Below are 23,724 nucleotides of genomic sequence, written 5' to 3'. Positions count from 1 at the left end.
CAACATAGAAACCTCTTGAATGTGTTTGACAGCTTTGACAGCTTTGATACAGTATGTAGTACTTGGATGTGCACACATACAGGCAGTATAGTCGGCTGGGTAAAGACATGCTTCAACACCTGCAGCTGGCCTCTGTCTTTTTATCTTATCATACTGATTGTTAGGCACAACACTGCATGGAATCTGCACTCGATGGTCACCTCAGTGGTTTCTCATGATGATGATTGCAGTGCTTTGTTCACGATGCTACAAGACAAAGATGGGCCTGTTTTTGATGGCCAACTTAGAGCTGGTTAAATTCGAGCTGCACGTTTAAACAACACTGGAATTAATGAAGGAAAAATCTGTAACTCAAAAAAATCACTTGCATGACCATTAAGTCTAAGGTAGTGTAGACACTAGTAATATATACAAGTATACAGTATACATACAGTAAACAACTTGACAAAAGAAAAGGTATTTACTATAGATTTGTATATGAATAACCTTTATTCTAATAGGAAGACACTGAGATTAAAATCTCTTTCACAAGTGATACCAGCATGACGGACGTGATGACAACAGCATCAGATCAAATCAAAGCTGCAGCACAAACATACACTTTATAATACAGTGCCTGTGAAGGTGAAGTGTTGGTACAGTTTTTAGATTTATATCATACACTGTATTTGCATCTGTCTGATGTACTCACTACTGTAGAACATGCACTGATGTCTGTTTCAGTTTGGCAGAAGTTATGTCTAATGCAAGTAACTGAAGTGATATGAACAGTAAAACAACAAAGGCAACGGACAAAGTCAAGTGAGAAAAAAGGACAACACAAGACATTCACACGTAAAGAGAGTTTAGAACAAGCCCAAGAATATGTGTAAACAAAGATGAAACATGACAGTGATATATGATATTTTAAACTGAAAAAGCAAACATTAGAGGCCCTGCATGTAAAACAGTGAAGACACTACTTCTCCCTGGTGGTTCCCGTCAGTCCAGTCATTGTTGAGGAGCTGAATTTGAATGTGTGTTGGAAGATGCTGAGGGATTCTGCAGGACTCCTTGTTGAAGCTCCACTCCAACAGAGTGCAATTGCACAAAATAACCTTGATGCATGTTTTCTGTCTGCTCTGCCCCAATATGATCTCCTTATTTGCAAATGACTCTTTATTTTCAGCTCATAGGTACCAAGCTGCCAGTTTAAATTGTTAATGAATTGGAGTGACTCATAGAGGGATGATGTGAAACAATGGAAGGCATCCATCCTCTTGAGCTTTATCTTTCACCCTTCACAAAGTCAGATTAGTGAAGCGATTATATTGAATAAAAACATCCTTAATTTTCACACTGGATCCTGACATGGCCATTTTCTCAACATTTAACCCTTTGTGTCTAGTTTTAAGAAAGTGAGATGAGGGGCTTATTGACACAAAAATTATAAATAAAGTGTTTTCATGTTTGATGGACATCATATAGACTGTATAAAGATATTTTTTGCACCATTGTATACATGCAACTCTGTGTGTCCGCCACTAATTTAAGGCCCCAGATCAATACACAGCTTGTCAGTCCAGGCCCATGCCTTAATGAGACAGTGAAACTGTTTAACTGTGATTTAAAGCATCCTATTAAGGAGGAGTGGAGGAGACAACTGGGACAGCTAAAAATGAACTGAAAAAGACAGGACCATGAAGGAGCATGTTTGAGTGTTATTTGTATTGCTGCACTTTGAATCATATCATTGTGGCTCTCTACTACTTCTTCTGATTTGGACTATTTTATGTTCAGAATACGTTGCTGCTCCGTTCAATACACTCAGAGGTTTTGTTGCTACAGTCCTCTACTTGTTCCGTTAAGACCAGTAACTTATAATGGAGGAACAGCGACAGCACTAAAAATAGGTGCAATATGAGGCGTGACACCCAAACGTTTGTGTCCTGTTTATTTTGTCAATTAGATCAACCTGTTTTGTTGTTTACAACCTGAAAAAATTGTCTTTGTCTTTCCATCGCTGTCTTTTATGACGTTGCCTCAACATTTACATTTGTGAGTTAACGTGCTGATTGAACAGGTGGCCAGGCTATATGACATGTAATCCAAGTTGATGAATTATATTTGTCCAAACCATCGTTTTTCTTTTAAATCAGGTTTATCTGGGAGTTTGAACACGGCGCTCGTTGGCGAGAGAAGTCACTCTGGTTGGCTGTTCCTGTGAGCAGATCAGTGCAATCGAAAAAGAAAGGGAACGCTTTACCCATTTATTGCAGTCTCTCCTTATTTTTCTCCTCCACATCTTCACCAGTGCAGCTTTTTATCAGACAAATTCTCGGCTATGTTAGCCAGAGTGGTGTCAAGAAATGCTGCTTATTCATAAGCATTTATGACAGCAGCTTGTTCGTGCGTGTGTCCTATTCTTGTGAGCACGATTTCTTGAGTATTTTGAGGTGATTTCTCTGAATTTTGCACAAACGTCCACTTTTTGGTGGTCGAAGGTCACTGTGATGTCACATTAATGTCACGTAATAACACTTTATGTCCACAAGATCAAAGGTCAGTTTCCACTGTGTCATCATAACACGTTCTGGCCATTATTATAACATGATCACTTTTACGTTTGGTCAGATACTGAAGTGATGACACTAATCCTGGATGCCCACCTTCAAAATGCTGCGGGGATCAATGCGTGTGTGAAGCATCCGTGTTGTTGAATTCGTCCCTTCTTTGGAGCAACATCAATATATGAAGCATTACAGTCCAACACAACTCATTGGCTCTGCTGATCTTGATCTTCAGGTGACTGTCGTTGCTCCATCAGTCCTCTCTGCTCCGCTGTAGGAATAGTCTCTGAGTGAAGACAGCATGTTTCTCACTCCATATTTTCAAGGAGTCTGGACTGGCACAGATGTAAACTGCAACTTGACACACAATGACAATAACTGTAATTTTAGTTTAATCATGAGTTTATCCTAAGGATGAAAGTGAAACCTGTACGAGGACACAAAGGCTTGCTGAAAATGTATTATGTTGAATCGACGCAGAGCGCAATAAGAAAAAAAGGGCTGTTTGTTAACCTCCGGTGTCTATATGATTGACAGACAGCATCAGAAGCAAACAAACACCTTTTCTCTGAGTGAGTCAGTGTGAGGCAGACAGGTGCTCCCAACTTGCTATCATGCATCACACATCAGTCAGTCAGTCGGCTGGCCATCAGGTCATCCAACCAGTCAATCAGCGTTTCATCTGTTCACCCAGTGAGTTCATGATTCAGCCAACCAAGCAGCCAGTCAGCCTGGCAGAGAGCAGCAGAGGAGAGCATAAATAAAACATACTGTACAAGTGAAGGCTTTAGAAGTATCGAGCTCTTCAACTCCTCTGGGCACCAGACAGCTCATTTTCTAGCTTCTCTCATTTTTCCTTCTTTCAGACAACTTACTCTCACTGCATTACTTTATCTTTGCTCCCGTACCTCTCTGGCTCCTTATTCGGGAACTTATATTCAGTGTCTTTGGGGATTTGAAATCAGAGAGCATAATTTTTGTTTTTGAATCAGTTGAATCATGTTGAAGGAACAGCTCACCCACTAATGAAAGTTCAGTCTTCATCTCCTACCCCCCTGTTTCATAGTCCAGGCAACATTTCTGGAGCTTCGCTGCAAAACAGCGTTGCAGCATTCTCCTAAGTATACTTGTAAAACACTCATAAAATGGCTCCATGCAGCTTGTCTAGTGTGATCCAAGCCTCTGGAAGCCCTGAAATCCCAAACTGATTCGGAAAGATGCCATTTACACCCTTTTCTAAACTGAAAACTTCACTGTAGCTGCTTAGCTAAAAGTGACAGCATGCACCCCATCTGAAGTGTGTACACAAGCTGGACGTGCGTCGAGGATGTGAACAACGTCTTCTGCAATCAGTGTCATCCAGCGGCTTCCAGAGACTCGGATTATGCTGATGTGTCACAATTGTCTAATTTATCAAGTTGACAAGGAGATCTCTTCTTTGACTTATGAAGTGATGCCTCATTACTGTAGTTAATCAAATGATCAGCTGTGATAGAGGGGTGAATCTTGTGTCTACGGCAAGCATGGAGAATGGGGCACTGGTACAGTCTTTGACCTCGCATTAGATGATTAAAAGTGTTATTACTTTGTTTCGAGGTGAGAATACATCAGCTACATCTGCAAAGGCGCCAGCGGCTGCAGTGCAGTGATGTGGACTGTTTTTAACATGTGAGTGGAGAAGTGGCGCTGTGTTAACGTGGCACAGTTTTAAAGACTTGAAAAGAACAAGCCAGGATATTTGTTGTCCTCAGCGTCCTCAGGAGAACGCTGCAAATCTGTTTTACTGTGAGGCTCCAGAGAGGTTTTCAGGACTATGAGACTTCCCCTGACTTTCCATCAGCATGGAGGGAGGAGCTGATGACTTAATATTAATTTTGGGGTGAATTTATACATGACAACTTATTACATCAGTTCAGCAGCGCAAACTTCTGTCCCACCATATTTTACAGTCCAGATCATGTACTGGAAACCGCCAGTTTCCACTTGAGGCTCATTGGGTTCATTGTTACGACTCTATTTATTTACCGCCTTCAGTGGAAAACGTTGTCTGTTGTCCCTGTGCCTGTTTCACACACACTTCCTGCTGGCTTCCTCTCTCGGCTGAGCCGTTAAAAAACACGGGCTGAGCTGCCCTACGTATGTACCCCGGCACAAGGTGCAGTATAGTGTGGCCAGTATAGCAATTTATGAGTTATAGCCCTGCAAGAGAGCTCGGGGCTGGAACACACTCAGAGGAAGGGGAGGGGAGGGGTGTCTTCCGTCGGTGGTGCGCTAGAGGAGGTGACACAGCACTGTGTTTGTGTGAGAGTGGGCAAGCAGAAGGTGTAACATTGCCCTGTGGACCTCATGCGTCTGTCCTCCTGTTTCCCATGTCCTATAGCACAGTGCTGATTGATTTGAGCCAGTTATGAACAGGTGAAAACATCTCCTCCACCCTCAGCTCACAATAAAGTGGGTTTAGGACAAAGCGACTGCCCATACCTCCTGTCAGAGCTGTGTTAAAGTGTTTTGTTTTTTATTTATGATTAATGGTTTATTGTTTTCACAACGGACAGAACACAATTAAACAAAAATTAAAATAAGAAACTCAAAAAGATTCAAATGAAAGAGAAATTGTGGTAACTTGTTAACTAGTATTCCAACAAAGTTAACCCCTCAGTTATGCACATTTTTGTTATGCTGCTTTTTTATAAGCTGGAATTACCATCAGCTGCTTGATATATAAGAGTGGTACTGTCTCCATTTCAAATGATCCTACTCCACCTTATCAAGCAGCCGATATGATAACTGTTCAACAGCTAAAGGACGATGTGAGTGGTGTGGTCTAATCAATCAATGCAGAGGGCTCGTCCATTATTAACAGACTGTGGGAGAAAGGGATGTCAAAGCATGTGTATTAAAGTACCACTGGTGTAGAGTCACCTCCAGTACTGTGGACCAAACCCACCCTATGCAGTTGAGATGGAGTCCGTTACATTCTATTTAGAATTTTCAGTTGGATCGATATTGTTCGCAGTTACCTTGACGTTTTCTTTCCCATTCCCAATTCTGCCTCTGTAAAAGTTTCTGTCAGTTTCCCATGTTGATTTAAGGGACAGGGAAAGGGATATTTTAATCTGAGGCTGTAAAAGATCATTGAGTCGTAGCCAGAAGCCTCATGACCTGGTCCCAAAATGTTTCAGATTCACCTTAGATTGTCAGCGCCAGACGGGACCATTCAGGGAGGGCACAAAAGTTTGTACCAGTAGGTGTCTTAACATTAAAAATGTATTGTATGGAGAATCAAATTCCTGTCTAAGTGCCTCAGGGTTTCACAGGTATCACACCTTTTTGAAACCCGTTAAAGGCTGATCTATCTATACAGAGCCTGGGACTTAGCCAGGTCTCAGCAGACCGGAGGAGATAGGGATTGGATTTGAAGATCGGAGCTATTCTATTCCAAAACCCATTGATGAGGCACAAAATGGGATGTGACCGATATGTGATGATCTATCAGGAGGAGTGCAAGAGCTGTAAAGCTGTAAAGTCTTGAAGTCCAAGTCAAGTCTCAAGTCTATGAGATGTGACTTGTGAGTCAAGTTTTTCTGGTCCATCAGTACACAGAATCAAAATTACAGTAACACAATAGCAAAAGACACACACCAATCAAAGTGTCTGAACATGTCAAACAGTTCAATGAAAACGCTCTGAAAGAAGCTGCGCCTGTGCTGAAGTGAGCACATGGCTCATATCCCACATTAAGCCTGTAATGTCGACCCTGAATGTGACCAACATTCCAGCAAACGCTACAATAAGAAGGCTGCGTAAGGGATCAGACTTACTCTGCTTCAGTTGTGAAAAATATTAGCATGACAGTAAAGCTTAACCAGCAGCTCTCGTCAGCACTCAACTGAGCTTGATTTGAAGTTTAGTTTCAATCGTTAGATCACACTTTGAGGATCATGACGTACATAAACGCATAATAAACACAGCTGTGTTTATAAGATGCATGTGCCAGTGACAGGTATATCACGCTCATTTCAAGCAGTCTTTTCAACGGTAAAGCTTATTTATCTTCAAGCTGTAGGAGCATGTACACAAAACACATTTCATTAGATATTTTTATCAATAATTCGTCACACAGCAGGCGGTCGCCCCCCTCACACCTCGTTTGAAACATAAAGAAGACGCGGCTTAGAAGAACTGACATCTCTAACAATTACCAGGTCACAATAGACAAGTGCACATATAAATATCAACATATGAAAAATAATCCTAAATATTTAACAAAAATGAAAAGGGGCTCTAAATAACTACAAGCGGGAACAATTACATAAATAAATGATTGTGCGTCACAGTCATTTTCACAGCTGCAGGGAGGAAAATATGCGGCATGCCGGATATGAAGAGGGGAAACTATTAAGCTTCTCATTTATGTGTATTGACTTATTCATTTTTATAATGAAAGGCTAATTCCTTTCATCTGAATTTAGAGTTTTCTGCACCTAATTCTGCTGCCAGCAGCTGCAGCTGAAAGTGTGCCTTCGTTTGTTTCATTAATTATTCATTACACTTTCATTCATGCCAGTTTGGCAGAGTTCATGAAGGCCAAACTACACCAAATACTGCATTTTTTCAGGTCTCGTCAGATTTTTGCCTTCAAGTCTCAAGTCAAGTCTTTGGGCATTCGAGTCTCATTTGAATCCAAAGCCACAAGTCACAAGTCTCCAGCACTGCCTACTACCTGGCCTGTCACTTTCTGTCTGATGCGATGTAAAAATGTTAGCTTGCGTGATATCACAGCAAACGTCTGATGGTTAACAGCCATATTTATTAGATCCTCAGACACCCTCAGACTCAAGCCTAGCTGGTTCCAAAAAAAATTAAAATACTTGCCATGCCAATCTAAGTGCCTTATCAGCTTTACTTTAATGCTAGTCTTCTGCTGTATACTAGCTAAATATCACAATCCTAGTAGTTTACTTATTTTGTTATTTTGGTGCACACCTGTTGTTTACTGAAATGGTATGTTGTTAGCTTACGGAAAAGGAAAAAGGAATTGCCAGACACCAAGATCACAATGTTGTGAGCTGTCCAGTAAAAGCTACCAAAACAGCTGTTTCCAAGCACCACTGAGCTGGCTAGCAAGAAGTTGCAACAGGTGGTAAGATCTAGTTAGCCGGACTACCTGTGATCCTACACAGTAGATGTGAGCAACCTCAGGATTCATTTGGAGTCAAGTGTCATTACACATGACAATGTGAAGATAAAATTCCCTCTACCTCAGCTCTACCCGTAGACCTAAGTTAAGGTAAGCTGCTGAATGTGAGGATGTCTTCCTATGATTTTGGTGCTGAACAGGTAGCCTGGCATTTGGTGGGTTTATCTTGGCTGCTGGAGACAAATGTTGATCAGTGCAGCGAGACTGAACTAAACAGTAAGACCAAAACAAAGTGCTAGAAAAGGCTAATGGGCTCAATTTAGCTGCAGAGTTGGCCCATATATCTCTCTGTGTTCAGAGCTATGAGCAAAGCATTCCCACTGACGATTGATCATGTGTTCATGGAGTGAGGACCCTCATCATTCTCTGACACAGTTAACATACCATAACCTGTCCCGTGAAGGTGAACGCACTATGTAAACTAGGAAACTGGGGGTGAGGAAACTTGATGATGTCACTGGGTGGTAAAGTAAAGTTCTGGAACAACAACTGAACGACATCACCAGACTCCTCTAGTCTGTTCTTAATGCCATCGCCAACCAGGACTGAAGTGGACCACACTGGACTCAGCAGACAGCATTGAGGAGGAGGAGGAGAAGGAGAAAAACACTTGACACAGTGATGAAAAAAATATATATATTATCACACTGTAGTCAATTAAAAGAGAAAAAAAAAAACCCTTTGTTGCAAAAATTTGGAAAAATGAATGACTCACTCACACGCTCTCTCTCTCTCTCACACACACACACACACACAGACACACACAGAGGGGAGGGGGAGAGAGAAAGTGTCGGACAAAAGGTGAGCACGGTTTGCCAATCTTACCCCTTCTATTCATCTATCCCTCCCTTCATCACCCCCCTCCACCGTCCCCTCTGTCCGCTCTGTCATTCTCTCTGTCCCCTCTGTGCTCTTGCCTTTGTCTGGGTTCGACCAGAGTCTGGCGGACCCAGACAAAAGAATACTGCCTGTCATGGAGAAAGAGCAAAGGTCTTGGCTCTCTGGAGGGAGGTGGGGGGGATGGAAGGGTGGAGCGGTGGCCGGGTGTCAGGGTTGGAAAGCCATTGTCAAAGCCGTGGCTATCCATTGTTGTTTCTGGGCTCGCTCCTGATCCGACGCCTACCTCTCCCATCTCTTCTGTCTCAGATTTCCTTCTCTGTCCACCTTTTCCCCAGGCCTCTCTGGTTTTCCCGGAGCGAGGGATGGGAACGCAGAAGAAGGGAAATGCGACAGCTGTCTGCCGCGAAGCTTGTTTGCCCGTTTAACGGCGTGGCTGCTTCAAGCGTGGTGGCGTTCGGCACTGTCTGCTCCTCCTCTTTTGGCGCTGGTTGTTAATACCCCAGGGGAGGTGCTCATGCCTCCGGTGAGGGTGCAAACTTTGGGGCAGTTCGGGGTTGTTGGCCCGGTCTTTTCTTACAGTCTCTTCGACCTTTTCATCCACCTGCTGGTACATAAACTGATGAAGTCCTTCTGAGTTGTGTTTCTTCGTTTTTGAGTTAGCGCCATTTTGTTGAAGGTAACCAGGTACATTTACTCAAGTACAGCACTTCAGTGAAATATTGAGGTACTTGTAATTTATTTGATTTTTATTGTATTCACTTGATATTTCTACATAATTTGAAGGAAGTATTGTAGTTTTTACTTTGCTACATTTATTTGATAGTTTTTCTGGTTAGGATTTTGCCTAAAAACATGATGATCTGATGAAACACAACACAATCAAATCAGTAGTTCCAATCCTTGTATATTAACAATCACAGTAATATACAGTACGATTTTACATGGGCCATTATCCTTTAGTACTTCTGATATTTTAAGTACATTTTTTTGATAATTCTTCTGTGCTTTTACTCTAGTAAGGTCTTGAATGCAAGACTTTTGACTTGTGTTGTGTGTTGTATCTCTAGATTATTGAATTTGTATCTTAACTTCAGTAAATATTAAGTAAATGATTCTTCCATCACTGAATATTTCAGATTTTACAGCAGAGAAAAACTGAAAATAGTTGAACTCCTGCCAGGAACCTTCACATCTGAGAAATGAATGACCATCGCCCCCTACCAAACTCTAATCAATATTTTTTGGTATTGAACAGAAAAGAAAGAAGAAGAAAAAAAACAACTCAGGGTCCACTCACTAGCTTTTTTTGGATAATCATTTTATTTCATTACAGATTTTTTTTTAAATATGTATATTATACGTTAATGTGCCTGTATGTTATATATGTTCTGGTGTCAGTTATGTATTTTGGGGTACATTAACTGTATAACAAATATTCACAGTCATTTCTTTTTCTAAAACAAAACAAAAAACATGAATAAGTAATGTGTAAGAAATATGTTTAAGTGTTAGATATAAACATGTCAAATTTCCAGAAATATTCAGACTTAAACTAATACTGATACTTGTGTGGTAAGTTAGTGCTTTCACTTTGACAAGGCCACAGTAACATGACCTGCAGCTGTCAGTGCTGAATTTGGAAGTTTGGGGAAATCCTGGTCAAATGACAGTCAGCTGTAGAGACAGGAGTTCAGGCCATGACTCAGCCTCCGACACATCTGACTGGAGACAAGACCAGAGCTGACACCTGATGTCAAACTGTACTTTATGTGCTCTCTGTTTGAATGATTAGTAGAATATTGAGGCTGAAGCTGTTACCATACATTGATGATTCAGAAATGAAAACGCCTGCTGTGTCAGAACTGAGGAAACAAACACTTGGAACGGAGGCCAAAGGGTTCAGATTTAAATCAAGTTAAAGAGTCTCACATCCCTAAACTTTAGTCTGCTGTTGATGCTTCTGCATATTTTGTTCCTCTGCGACGAGTGTTGCTATGCAGCAGTCTCGGGACAAATTGATTATTCAGTCCGGAGCCCAGACAGCCAATTGTCTCCTGCTCTGCTTTGATTCGCTGAAATGTCATTCTGACTGATGCCAGCGGTGATAATTTCCTCAATGGCACAGTAAACACTAAATATTTACTGAGTCTAGTCACCGGCTAGATCTGATTTAAATGGTAATATTTGTATCAAAGTGGTCTGGAAAATAACTGGCCTGCACTGCGTGGAATACAAATGGAAAAACCCTTTCTGTGTGAACGAGTTTCATCTCATGTGGATGTGTCCGGAAGAAAATCTGCCTTCTGCAGCTTTAAACCCAGAGGACTGTTGTTTTTAAGTGCCACTTTTATTACTTACTTTATTTACTGTATTGTCACAAGTTGTCTGACAAAATTACACTTTTTCCCAGTTATAACCACAATGAGCAATTTAAGAGAGATACCAATTATCCCATGTTCATTTAATACTAAAGGTAATATGGTATAAATACAGACTGAGGAGATTTTCATATATTCTGAATGTCTCCAGTTGTCTGTGTGTCAGCAGTGTGTGCACACTGGCCACACTGTAGTGTCTCTGTTGTACCAGCAGATGGGGAAAGGAAACATCTTTATAGATGAATGAAAGTATGTGCGGGAGTATAGCAGGAGATGATTGCAGGGCTCACAGCCTGCGCTGCGACCGCTCGCTGGTTTGCTGTTGTTTGATTAGACAAAACTTTTTGCTGCTCTTGTTGTCATCAAAATTGAGGATTTTTTTCCAAAGTTCAAAAGTGCATTAATTATTTTAATTTATTAGTTATTGTAATTCGGCTGCTGTTGCAGGTACAATATTAATGTTTTCAGTAAAGAAAAGTAGAAAACGAATATATAATTTGATTTTGTGGTGACTTCTTAAATACTTACATATTCTTAATGAATTATTGTTTTGTAAAACTTACTGGTATTTGATTTGTAGCAAACAGTTTCTCTTCAAAAGCTTCTTTTATTTTGAAAGTAAAGAAATGTTTTTTTTTTTCTTGATGACTTTTACATTTATTTCTCATCATTAAATACATTTTAATACAATATGAATTAGTTAAAATCTTACAATAACTGAAATTATATTTGACAAAATATCAAATTACAGCAAGTTTGCAAACTTCTTTCTGAACAAGTAAAGAAAAGGTAGTGACTCTAAATTTTTTAAGTTGCATGTTATTTCATATGAAATCAACTCACTCTGAATTTTTGCTGTTTCGTAATGTTCATAATGAACTCACTTTGTTGATTGTTATTTGATTCAAATCTTGTAGTAATTCTCAGGTAAATCTCAGGAGACAAAGGAGCGCTCCCCAGTCCTCTTATCTATCCTTTTATTTTAAAAGCTCCACACTCCAAACACCCTCTGAATACAACTTTTCAATATTCGTATTAATCATGTTTTCATATTTATACATCAAAAGCTTGTGAACGATGTACATTATTAATGCAGGTCAAATCGCACCCAGAGTGATAAAACACTGCAGGGTTTCTGCTTTAATCCTCTGATTTCTAGGACGGACGCAGCACACGGCTCCGCGCCGGCGTAGGTGGATGAAGTTTAAGGTTGATTTAAGTGGCGTCGGATGGAGGTGGGGTGTGGGGGTTGGGGGTGGCGGTGAGGGTGAGGGCGGTGAGGGTGAGGGCGGTGGGGTAGGCAGTGAGGGGAGTTTGGAATCAAGTTACCCCGGTGCTTTAGAAACGCACTCCAGCTACAGGATAAGCGACACACACACACATACACTCTCACTAACTCACTCATACACATACAGACACACACACACGTCTATACACACGTTCCCTGAAAGGAGTGTCTCTGGGAGATGATTTCCTTCCCTGCGCGTCGTCCCCCTCGTACCCCCCCACTCCTGGGCCCCGGCCCCCCTCCTCTCTGCTACGCAGTGTAAACACAGTGTTCCAGAGGAATGTTGGACTCCCTGACCTCCACTGCAGTTCACTCGGTTCAGCCTGGCCGCGCTGTGCTCCAGCATCAGCAGCAGCAGCAGCAGCCCCCCACCTCCCCTCCCCATCTCCCCCTCAGCTCCCCCTCCAGAGCCCCTTCACTCCACTCTCTCTATTTTCCCCCCGCCTTGCCTCTGCTCCTTCTCCTCGTCTCGCCTCTCCTCCTCTTCTTCTTCCTCCTCCTTTTTTTCTTACCCCCTTTTTTTCTTTCCTGTCCTTGTCCCTCACCACCACCGCAACCACCACCACCATCACCACCCCCAGCCTCTTTTCCCTTTCTCTTCGCTTCTTTCTTTCTTCCTCCCCTTGTACCCGCTTGTCATTTACCTCTCAGCCATTTCACAGCGTAGCGGTGGATTGCGTCTCTTTTCTGTCTTCTTTATGTCTGGTTCACTTCACCCACTTGATTGACACATCAGAATCCAAACTGACATGATTTGGACTTGAAAACCTGCGGCAGTAGTGAAACCACTGGTTACAGGCATGGCAACGTGCAGTGGGTGTAGCAGGATCATATTCTTCATGCAAACATGCGAAATGCACGGATGTCTCTTGTGTTCCAGACATACACGCACACCTTGCTCGGACGCCATTGTGTGCAAAGCCTCGCACATGCACAGCCCACCTCTGCACACTGAGCCCACCCTCCCGCCCCACTTACTCTCCTACTCCAACCCCATCCCCACCCCCCCCCACCCCACCTCAGCCCACAGTGGACTGCGGTTCCTAGAAACAGGATACCAAGAGCCAGAGGCTTTAGTGTCTCTTTTAGTGTCTCTGCGCCGCGAGGTGTCTGAGGGAACAGAGAGCAAAGGGTTACAAGTGCATCTGGCCGCTCGTCGGTTTGATTACCGAGGTGACAAGATGGCCAGAGCAGACATGTGCTGCCTGCAGTTCTCCCTGACTGTGGTGTTTCCAATGTGCAGAGGTTCAGGGGGTTTAATTGCCGCAGGATAGAGCGGATTATAAATACATGCAGCCGGTCATCGCAGGTCGCGCTGAAGAGACTGTTTGTGTATTTGTAATAGATGCTGCTAGTGCTGCAGGGGCTACACGAGGGCAGACGCATCCCAGCCGGCAAATCAGCCAGCCAGTTTTATAGCCAGTCAGCCAGTCTGTCAGGCTGCCAGCTAACCTGTGCAGCAGGGTCAGCAGCCAGCCAGCAGATAAACACAGATAGCATGAATATAGATAGATCAGAGGAGAGGGCATGTGTGTGTGTGTGTGTGTGTGTGTGTGTGTGTGTGTGTGTGTGCGAGCAAGGGGTCTCTGTCAGGTCATGGCGGGCCATTTTAAGCATGCACCCTCAAAGGCATGAGCACAACTTCTTGCATTTCTATTGGAATGGTCAATTTTACATCCTTGTATCATTTTGACCCTGTAACTTTGAGAGCAATGTGGAGCGAGTCTTCAGAGCTTTTACTTAAGTAAAAGTAACAGTACCAGACTGTTAAAATACTCAGTTTCAAGCAAAAGTCCTGCATTCAAACTTTAACTTAAGTACAATACAGAATAATCAGCAAAGTAATGTGCCTGAGGTGTCGAAAGTAAAAGTTTCTATCATGTAATACATAATATATTTTATCATCAGATTAATATTTCTCAGGTTTTACATGTGAGCTGTATTTTAGTGTAACTTGACCTTTGGGGAATCTTTTTTTTTTTATCTTTTGTGCTTTACATGTAGCAAGGAACTCTAGCTAATATTTACCTCTAAAATGTAGCAGACTGGAAAGTAGCATACAATAGAAATACTCCAGTGAAGTGCAAACACTTTTTTCATTTTTTTCCAATTCATCAAAATGAAACTCCTCTCCCGTACGCCATAGTTCATCAAGAAAATCAGAACTGAAGTACTTGTTTAAATCATTTAAAATCACACAGTCTCTGCTCCTGGATGAGGAACTACCTACTTTTGTTCTCAAATTTTAACATTAATGTATTTTACTGTAGAACAACTGAAAAATGGTGTTAATGAAAAGATGTGTTAGGTAAAACATACATTGATGGCGGTCAGGGTTAACCTCGCACTAAAAACAGTTTGACCCATTTTGCGTCAGGGTACGAAGCTCATCACAATTCTGGGCCGCCCTGGTACTAATGGCTTGTTTCGACCCGTAATTAGTGTGATCTGTCATATTACTGTTGTGGTCTGCTCAAACAGGTTATTTTGATCTACTCTAAGACATTACAAGCACAGGTTTTACCTTCAAAGTATATCAAAACAATATACATGTAGGATATTCAAAACTGCACATGCACATTAACAATCAGAAACAAATAGTGAGGAGCTAGAGTAGATGATGACACTTACCAACCTGTTCATATTAAGAAAATAAGCCAACAGCGATATGAAAAATACTGGGTCAAAACAGCCCTGTGTCGTTGGTCGTTTCAATGAATTCTGGTAAAGTTATTGCATTGGTGTTATATTATATGAACATTTGTGTTCACAGTGACTAAATATGAATAGACTGAAGAAATTGTAATATCCTGTGTTTTGAAAAATTAGGTGGGAAAGACACAGAATGATTTGCTTCTTAATAAAAAATGGATACTCAAACCTGATACTGATGAAAGTTTGAAGATGAAAGACCTGGGATGCCTAAAAACCAAGAATATTGTAATATTTCAATTTGGATTTGGATTTGGGATTTCCAATTGTTGCCAGAGTTTCTATTGGACTTGTTTGTATCCACTGAAAGTAAAAATGGTAGTTTGTATTTTGTGTAAAAAATGATACTGTTTTAATGCTCTGCTCAAAGGGATGCTCAAATGGAATTGTATTTGACTGATTTCAAAACCTGAATGTTTATCAATGCACTCCTGACCAAAGCTCATCAACACAGATCACAGTAGACGGTCTGTATGGTAGGACACACATGCCTGGGCTTGGTTCTGTTTCTGTTTCTACTGTAAGGGGATAACAATGAGAAGTAACACAAATCTGATCTACTGAGTCAGTGTTGCTGGACTTTAAACTTTCTCACCCTCCCTTTCTTCCTCGTCCAGTCTGTCTGTCTGTCTGTCTGTCTCTCTGTTTGCTGGGCTTGTGGCTCTTCCTCCCAGCCTTCTCCTCAGCGAACTGAGACCATCCCTGCATTCACCCCCGTTACTTGTATTTGCTTACATAAATCCCTGACACTGTGTAATCAGCCAGCTCCTATATACAGTATGTAATCATGTATTAATTTGCCCTTGGATTGTGATCCTCGTGCTGCAGCTGCGAGCACGGGGAGGATGGTCAATTACTCTGGTGGCGTAATTGTTGCACGCAGATAATGAAAACGATGGTGGTGGAGGAGCATGTGGTTGCTTGCTCATTATGCTGACAGGAAAGAGGAACTTGGCTGACCTCTGCTGGGCTCTGACAGGCAGTGTTGCAGATGTTGATCACAGTTAATGATTTAATCCAGGATGTATATGTATTCTCAGGGCTTCCTCTGGCTTCGATTAGCCACAGAATGGCTTCAGGGATCGCCAGAGATGCGCTGCTGCTTCCTGCTGTTGTCCAGCGTCAGTCAGCAGCAGTAAATATGGAGTCAAGTTTGTGATTAAATCGCAGCGTTCCTAAAATCATCTCAGATGACAGGCCACATTGAAAACGCATTTTATTTTGACCTGGATTGAGGAGATCATTTGTTACTGTGAATGTATAATTCAATCACATAATGGTGAGCTCTCTAGCAGAAGCTAAAACGATGGTGACAAGAGGTGAAAGCTCTGATTTTGAATATATATATTGCACATTTTCTTATATGTAACCCCGTTACTGACCAGACACATAAGATTGAGAGCAAAATTCGAACCGAGAGACTTTTACTGAGAAGGGAGAGCAAGTGAGAGAGTAAGAGAGAGAGAGTAAGAGAGAGAGGGGGGGAAGCAGATGGCTGGAAATATAGCCTGCTAAATTATTCATCTAGGCTGGAGTCTGGAGATAGATAGATGGATGGGAGCTGGCATGGACACTTTTATTAGGATTCCAAGAGCTGTGAGGAGAGTGGTTCAAAACACCGTGATTGCCTTTTGAGACTAAGAAAAGTAATTGCATCAGGTCTGGGAACAGCTATTTGCTGGGGGAATTAAGTCCTGTATTAAATTAAACTGTGAAATAAGGATAGGTATGTGCATATACCTAACTGGTGAAGGATACAAAATAAGTTTCAGCCATCCATCGATCATCTCCCAGATTGTTTCAGCTGCAGTCATTTATTTCCCAAAGCCAACACCTGCAGAGTGTAACAATTAAGAAAAAGAAAATGACGATACATCTTTTAAAAAACGCCTCAAGCTCCTGATTTGACCAAATACCGACTCCATATGAGGTGATTCAGGATGCAACAGAGTGTTGTGTGCAAAACGCTGGGAGCCCAAACGTCCCAGCTGCCCTCGACAGTTTGGGTTCGAGAAGAAGTTGTCTCAACAGCGAGGTCGAATTAAAATGAAAAATGGTTAAGAGAGGAAACGACCCGGTTCATAAAAGAAGATTTGTTGTAGACATATGTGGCAACCGTCTGCTCCGGGAAGTCCAGGGGTCCTTGAGTGGGTTTCAGGGTGTGTGAGCCTGTGAGGAATGGATGGGAGTTAATGGAAGTTCACTGCAATTCACCAAAATGTCTTCCTTCACAGATGATTTAAAAATGGGACTATTCAGATCGTAGTTATTTCCAATCGGATCACTGTTTTTAGACGTAGATCTAAAATATTTACTTTCTCTTGCCCTGAGATAGCTGCTGTTTGCTTTATTCCTCTCGGTTCAACATATGGAGAAAGTAAATATTCCCGCTCCCTGTTCTATTTTTCCACTTAGCTTTGTGCATCATGTGCATCATATATGACTCTCCCAGATTCATAGACACACACAGACACAGATGCACACACACTCCTGAGTGGAGGGCTCCGGGGAAATAGAGCAGAGAGGAAGCTACGTGCCTTCGCCAAGCAAGGGCTGTCTGGTGTCATGGCAACCGGTGCAGATTACCCCACCCTCCATCAGTCAGAGAGAGAGGAGAGGAGAGGAGAGGAGAGGAGAGGAGAAGAGAGGAGAAGAGAGGAGAGAGGGATGTGCACACATACACATCACTGAACTTATGGAGACACACACTTACACATCGTCCAAAATACTCTTATAGGGTTTTAGATGATTTGACATCCAAAATACTCAGTTAAAACGAGTAAACCAGTGCTTGTCTGCTTTGAAAGCGTTTTTCTTCGCTGCGTCTGCGATATCGTCTCCGGCCACAGCAGCAAACGTAAAAAACCTGAATTGCCAGGCGAGCCCAAGGAGACAGCAGGGGCAGGATGGAAGCGAGAAAGAAAATGTGTAGGGAGGGAGGGGAGTGGAAAGGCGAGCGACGATGAGAGTGGTGCAGGGAGAGGTTGAGATGTGTGGAGGGGCCATAAACATATAGTAGAGCTAAATACGTCTGGGGGATATACTGTTATTAAAAGCAGTAAGGTTATCCGACGAGCAGCTTTACTGTGGGGGTGGACAGTTTGCAACGTGCTAACGCGTTTTCACGCCGCCAGAGTCCTATTGAAGTGAATTTAGCAGGAGATATTGTTCTCTTCAGTGTGTGTGTGTGTGTGTGTGTGTGTGTGTGTGTGTAGGTTAGTGGTGCAGCCTGGGAGGAGAGGAGGGATGCTGGGCAGGAGGAGAGCAGAGGCAGTGAGGCATGGACGAGCTGACAGCAGGAGAGGGGGAAGAGAAGGGGAAGAAGAGGAGAGGAAGGGAGATCATATTAGAGTTTGCACGAGGGTAGAGCGGGGTAGTTTGAGAATTTTGTAGCAAAAAAAAAAAAAAAAAAAAAAGGGTGTGGGAGAGATGGATGGCAGCAGCATGAGGAGAGGAGAAAAAAGAGAGAGAAGGAGGGAGGAAGGGAGGGAGGGAGAGGTGGAAGGAGGAGGGGGGAGCCGAGGCCATCTGAGGATATCGCCTCCTAAATTGACTGCGGCACAGCCATCGTCCACAGTTACATCACAGCTGAGCTCAAACTCACCATGAACCCCACTCTCCCTCCCTCTCTCTCTCTCTCTCCCTCCCCTCTCTCTCTCTCTCTCTCCCTCTCTCTTTCTCTGTCTCTTTGTCTCTCTGAATCTTTGTCTCTCTGTATCTTTGTCTCTGCTGACCCTAGAGCACCTCAAAGCCAACTTTGAACTGTATGCCAATTAATCAGAGTAGACTGAGCGTTTTTTAATGGGATACTCGGATTCGGCCGAAATCTAGAGCGGCGGCGCTCTCGTTCATCATTGGTTTTTTTGTGCTACAGTCATCATCAGTAGCGGCAACATGGTTGTCATCAGCCTCATTAAGTATCTTACATTCATTGTAAACAGGGCACAGTGCTCAACTGAAAGGCCGCATCGTCGACAGAGGAGAAGTCCGTGATTAGAAATCAGTTAGCATCACTGGTATAGACCATGTCAACTACTGCACACAAAGTAACTCAGACTCAAACACAATATCATCTCAGTGTCAGCAGGTCAGGGATGAGTACGAACATTATTTGTGCAGTGAAATCTGACTAAATGACCGGCTCTTTTCCTGCTCCACACGTATACAGCTGCACTACGGGCTGAACGTCTGCATTAACAGATTTTTACCTCGTTGACTGCTTTTGGCCAGTCCGCCAGTAGAATAATCACTTGTGCTTATCCGTCACTACTGACTCAGTTTGTAAGACTATGCGTTGAGACATTCTTCACATTGAGTACGTGGTCGTATAGCGAGCTGAAAGGGCTTTTGGAGGAGTTAATTTTCAAGAAAATAATCTTTTTCATGAGAAAGAAGGTTATAGAAGTTGTTTCAGAAGTATGCAGTATGAACAAAATTGTGCTCTCTCAAAGACACTGTGATGAAGGGCTGAGTGACTTTGGAACAGTTCAGTTATTTTCTGATGATGAGAAAAAGGGTGACGCTTTAATGACCATTATTGATAATTGGTAAATGTATAATGTATTAAACTTCTAGTTATTAGTTGTTTCTATATATGCACCATTTATTAATCATGTTTATTACTAAGTGTAATTAGTAATAAACATGATTAATAAAAACCCTGAATATTGGCCTAGTGGATGTTTAAACTTCAGTATCTGCCTTGATTGTCGCAATCTGTACATCCCTCATTCACACAGGGCTGTCCAGCAGAACCACAGTCTGCAGCAGCTCTACAGGAGCAGTCGGGGTTCAGAGCCCTGCTGAAGGGCACCTTGACGTCATATGTTAATATACGCTACTGTACCTTCACTGCTCATACTTGTCTCTAATATGGGGCTCTGCGTTCACTTAGCTGCGCCTGTAACCTTGAAATAATTCCACACGAAGCTTTACTGCCTTTTAAGGGTTAGCTCGCATTTCTTTCATCCGCAGGATATTTTGAATGTCTTGTCCTTCAGTTAGACAGCTCTGTTTGTAGGGATGTCCTGGTGTGACTTTCCTACAAGATACCTCATCTCATCTTCCTGTACCCATCCCTGAGCCAATAACATTGCTGTATTTAAAAAAAATAAAAATGAACAAACATTATTTAATTGTAGCTCGGTCACATCCGACTCATACCTGATCTGCGCAATAAGGTCGGTATCGGTCCTGATCCCGACCGAACAGACTGGATCAGTGTGTTCTTCCTTCTTTGTAGCAACACACCTGTCTCACAGCAGACCTTTTTATCTTGTGTAGATAAGGAAAGAGCATGTTGATTTAGGTGTAAACTCACTCAGAATGTCTACCAGTCTTCTGTACCCCTCTGTAAAGATAGTTTCTAAATGAAGTCAGCATGTTTAATGGTAGAAATTATTCACTGGAATCATCCACGTCAAAATAGCAACACATCGTTATACCAAAATAACTGAACAGGTTGCCAGTGACCCCCCACACGACACATGTCACCGTTTCCAAAACAACATGACTGTTGCAGTGAACCAGCGACAGGCCAACCTGACCTTCACAGTTTGGTTCAGGCACTAAAACTGCTTGATTTGGTTTGGGTTTTGATAACTTCTTTACTTATGCAACAGACATGTTACATATATTTCACTGCAGTGCTGTGAAGTATGCGACGTATCTTCAGTAGTTTAGTAAGTTAAAAGGACTCACTGATGAATGTTTCTTCAGACTGGATATGAACAGCTGTCTCTTCAGTCAAAGTCCTGTGCTTGTTTAACCCGGCCATCTGTTCACGGACTTGTCCGTATGCAGACTTTTTCACTCTTTATACGACTTTGCCTGACTTCCTACTTCGCAGTCGTTATGATAACAGCAGCCACTAGATGTCACTGCCTGACAAGAAGTGTAAAAATGAGCTGTAATAAGCTGCTTTCACAGTCCTCCTATCTTGTTGTTTTACTCAAGGAGGATGAACTGCAATGCAGTGATAACTACACTTAATACCTTTTTATGAAGTTACTTCAAAGACTAAACTACATACATGTAAGACTCAACTCGAGGCGCTAATTCTCTTTTACTCATGAGACACAGAATCTCACCGGCAGGTCAGCTGACAGTTAAACTCCACCCATTCAACATCCAGTTTGACTTCAGAATATTATTTGCAGTTGCCTCAGTTATAATGTCTATGATTATGTAGATATTAACCTGTCTTATCTCCTCCTCTAATCAGGAGTTCTGAGGACAGCAGACTGGAACCTGCAGATGACACCTGGCAGTGATCTGTAAGTACTGATGTGTCATACACTGTACAGAGTTGTGTAGAGTTTGAGGTTCTGGGGAGACAGACCACTCAGGGTCTGCTGACTGTGTTACAGTGTGAGGTGTATTATTGAGATTATTATCAAATCTTGTATCATCTAATCACCTTAAACAGCCCAGCATGTCCATGCCAAGCAGCAGAATGATGCATTCATGACATAGAAATCTATGTCCAGCAAGAAAAGACTTTTCACCTCTGCATCGGTTGACTTACAAAAAAAAGAAGAAACTTTTTGACTCACAAAGACTTACATCAAGATGTGACACCATGACAACGTGACATAGTGCCTAACTACAGCCCACGATTACATAGCGGTCCACAGCTGTGCTGAAGGATTGTCCATGATCCCAAGTCACCCAACTGACATCCTCCTCAACTGCCAAATCATACAGTATCTATCATGCTTTACACCAAGAGAACAGTTTCCTAGTAGTACTGTGGTCAAAAGAAATGGTTCAAGTCCATAGCATACGAATGACTAATCCTTAAACTCTGAAGTCACCACATATATATAATCCATAAACACATTGTCAAAAGAATCACTATGGAAAACACAAGAATAATGAAGAATCTGCATATCATCACTGAAAATAATGTGGCCGTGGGTTTTAAAAGGTTCAAACCGATCATAATAATCAAACAGTGTCTACCCTATTAGCACTCCAAGTTGTGTTATTTCCTTATTGATGTTTTCCTTGCCACCGACACGTTATCCTCCTCAGTGCTGCAGTGGACATGTCCCATTACTCTCCCCTGCTGCCTCTGCCTTTGATGTGCCAGCTCCACTTTGAAATCCTGTGCAGACACATAGTTTGTACAGAGTTTCAAAGGTTCTGCAGTCATTTTCAGCACCGGCAGAATTGAAGGGATGAGTTCTGAACATGTCTGGTTCCCTGTGTGCTGACTGTCTCTTCCTCTGTGTGATGCAGCTGTTAGCGTTCGATGGTCATCACCCTATAAATACAGCAGCTGACTGATGGACCCTGCAGCAGCTGTCTGTTGTCCCATGGAGCATGGACACATACTGTACACACAGATACAAATGGTGCAAAAACACATGCACTGTGTTTGTTGTTGGAGTAGAAGCATTTCACAGGGAGTGAAAGAGAGAGTGCCCACACTGACCCAAGAATATTTTGATCTTTTTTTCCTACATTATTTCTTTTGCCTTTATTCAAATTTCTGTTGAACAGACTGTGTAACAATTACAACTTTACCTGTTTTATCAGTGGCTCCAATTAACTATATTCATAAATTCAAAGAATTATGGGATTATTCGCTAGTAAGATCCCATGAAATCATCACATTCATTTAAACAATAGCCAGTCGCTTATCTTTTAGAAATACCACTGCCTGATGTCCCATACATTTCTTTTTCAGTCTTTTATTCTTAGAACGACTGCCATCCCTCAGAGAGTGTGTGTTCTTGTCATGGTGGAAAGGTGTCTGCAAATTGAATTAAATAAATGTGATAGTTGCAATTTAACTACAAGGTATATCCAGCACATAAAAAACGAAAAGTAAAATGAAAATATCCTCCTGATACATCGGTCTAAGCCAGTCATCAGACTTTTGAAATGGACAAGGTGTGGACAGATGATTGCATCGTGTCCCTCCTCTGTCTGCAACACATGACAGCAGAGAGTGGCAGTGAAACAATGATGCGGATGTTGAGGATCCCACATTTATCCTCCCCATTCAGCACTGCAGCAGCTGCACAGACATAAGGAGAGGCATCATTACAGCGAACCGCGGCCTGTTAATAGGCCCGCGACGTGGGGGGCCTGCCGGCTCTGCACGGGGCTCACGAGAGGGGAGAGCAGAGGAGGGCGGGAGAGCAAAGGGAGGTCAGGGGTTAGGGAGGAGGACACGACGCGGGAGGAGTGTTTGAGACAGGAGGAGCAGGGAGCTGAGGGAGAGAGGGTGAAGAAGTGAAAATGACTTTGTGTACAGTATAGGGGGTATTTTTATCTCTCCTGAATGAAAGAGTGTGAATGGGTCTGGGGTCGGTTGCCAGTTGGCCGTAACCCAGTGAACATTTCGATGGTAAATAGATGTTGATATGATGGCAGCACAGCCCTGCTAGATGCTAATCTTAATCAAAATATTTTAACCAGACACACAAATCTGTTTCTCTGGCCTACAAGTGGCCAAAAGAAATCAGTTATTGTAGGTTTACCCCAAAATTATTACCTACTATTTCCACAGCTGTGATTGGCTGGTAGTGGTCTGTAATGTTCCTATCATTAGCAAATCACATGTGCAGACCCAAACCAACAACAAATGTATCCTACCAACTAGTCCGTATCCACAGCCCAGTCCCAAGAATACAATGTTGGCATTTTACATTTCTGCAAACCATGGCTATGTTCAAATGTATGAGTCAAATTACATTTGCATTAGATGTAAATGAGCTGACTTTAATGTCAGGAAGTGGAGGGGGA

The 23,724-nt window shown here is 42.3% G+C and overlaps 1 long non-coding RNA gene across 3 annotated transcripts in view; it reads left to right on the top strand.

Moving 5' to 3' along the window:
* LOC115567611 (uncharacterized) overlaps positions 1 to 23,724 on the top strand; it is a 110,616-nt gene that overhangs the window by 22,983 nt on the left and 63,909 nt on the right. For all 3 annotated transcript variants that reach the window (XR_003981232.1, XR_003981233.1, XR_003981234.1), the window contains exon 2: positions 21,191 to 21,242. This is a non-coding gene — a long non-coding RNA (uncharacterized LOC115567611). The remainder of the gene's footprint in view (positions 1 to 21,190; positions 21,243 to 23,724) is intronic.

Source organism: Sparus aurata, chromosome 2, assembly GCF_900880675.1.
Source record: "Sparus aurata chromosome 2, fSpaAur1.1, whole genome shotgun sequence".
NCBI classification, from domain to species: Eukaryota; Metazoa; Chordata; class Actinopteri; order Spariformes; family Sparidae; genus Sparus; species Sparus aurata.
Note: the sequence above shows the minus strand (reverse complement) of the source record. Positions and strands in the feature narration are given on the sequence as shown.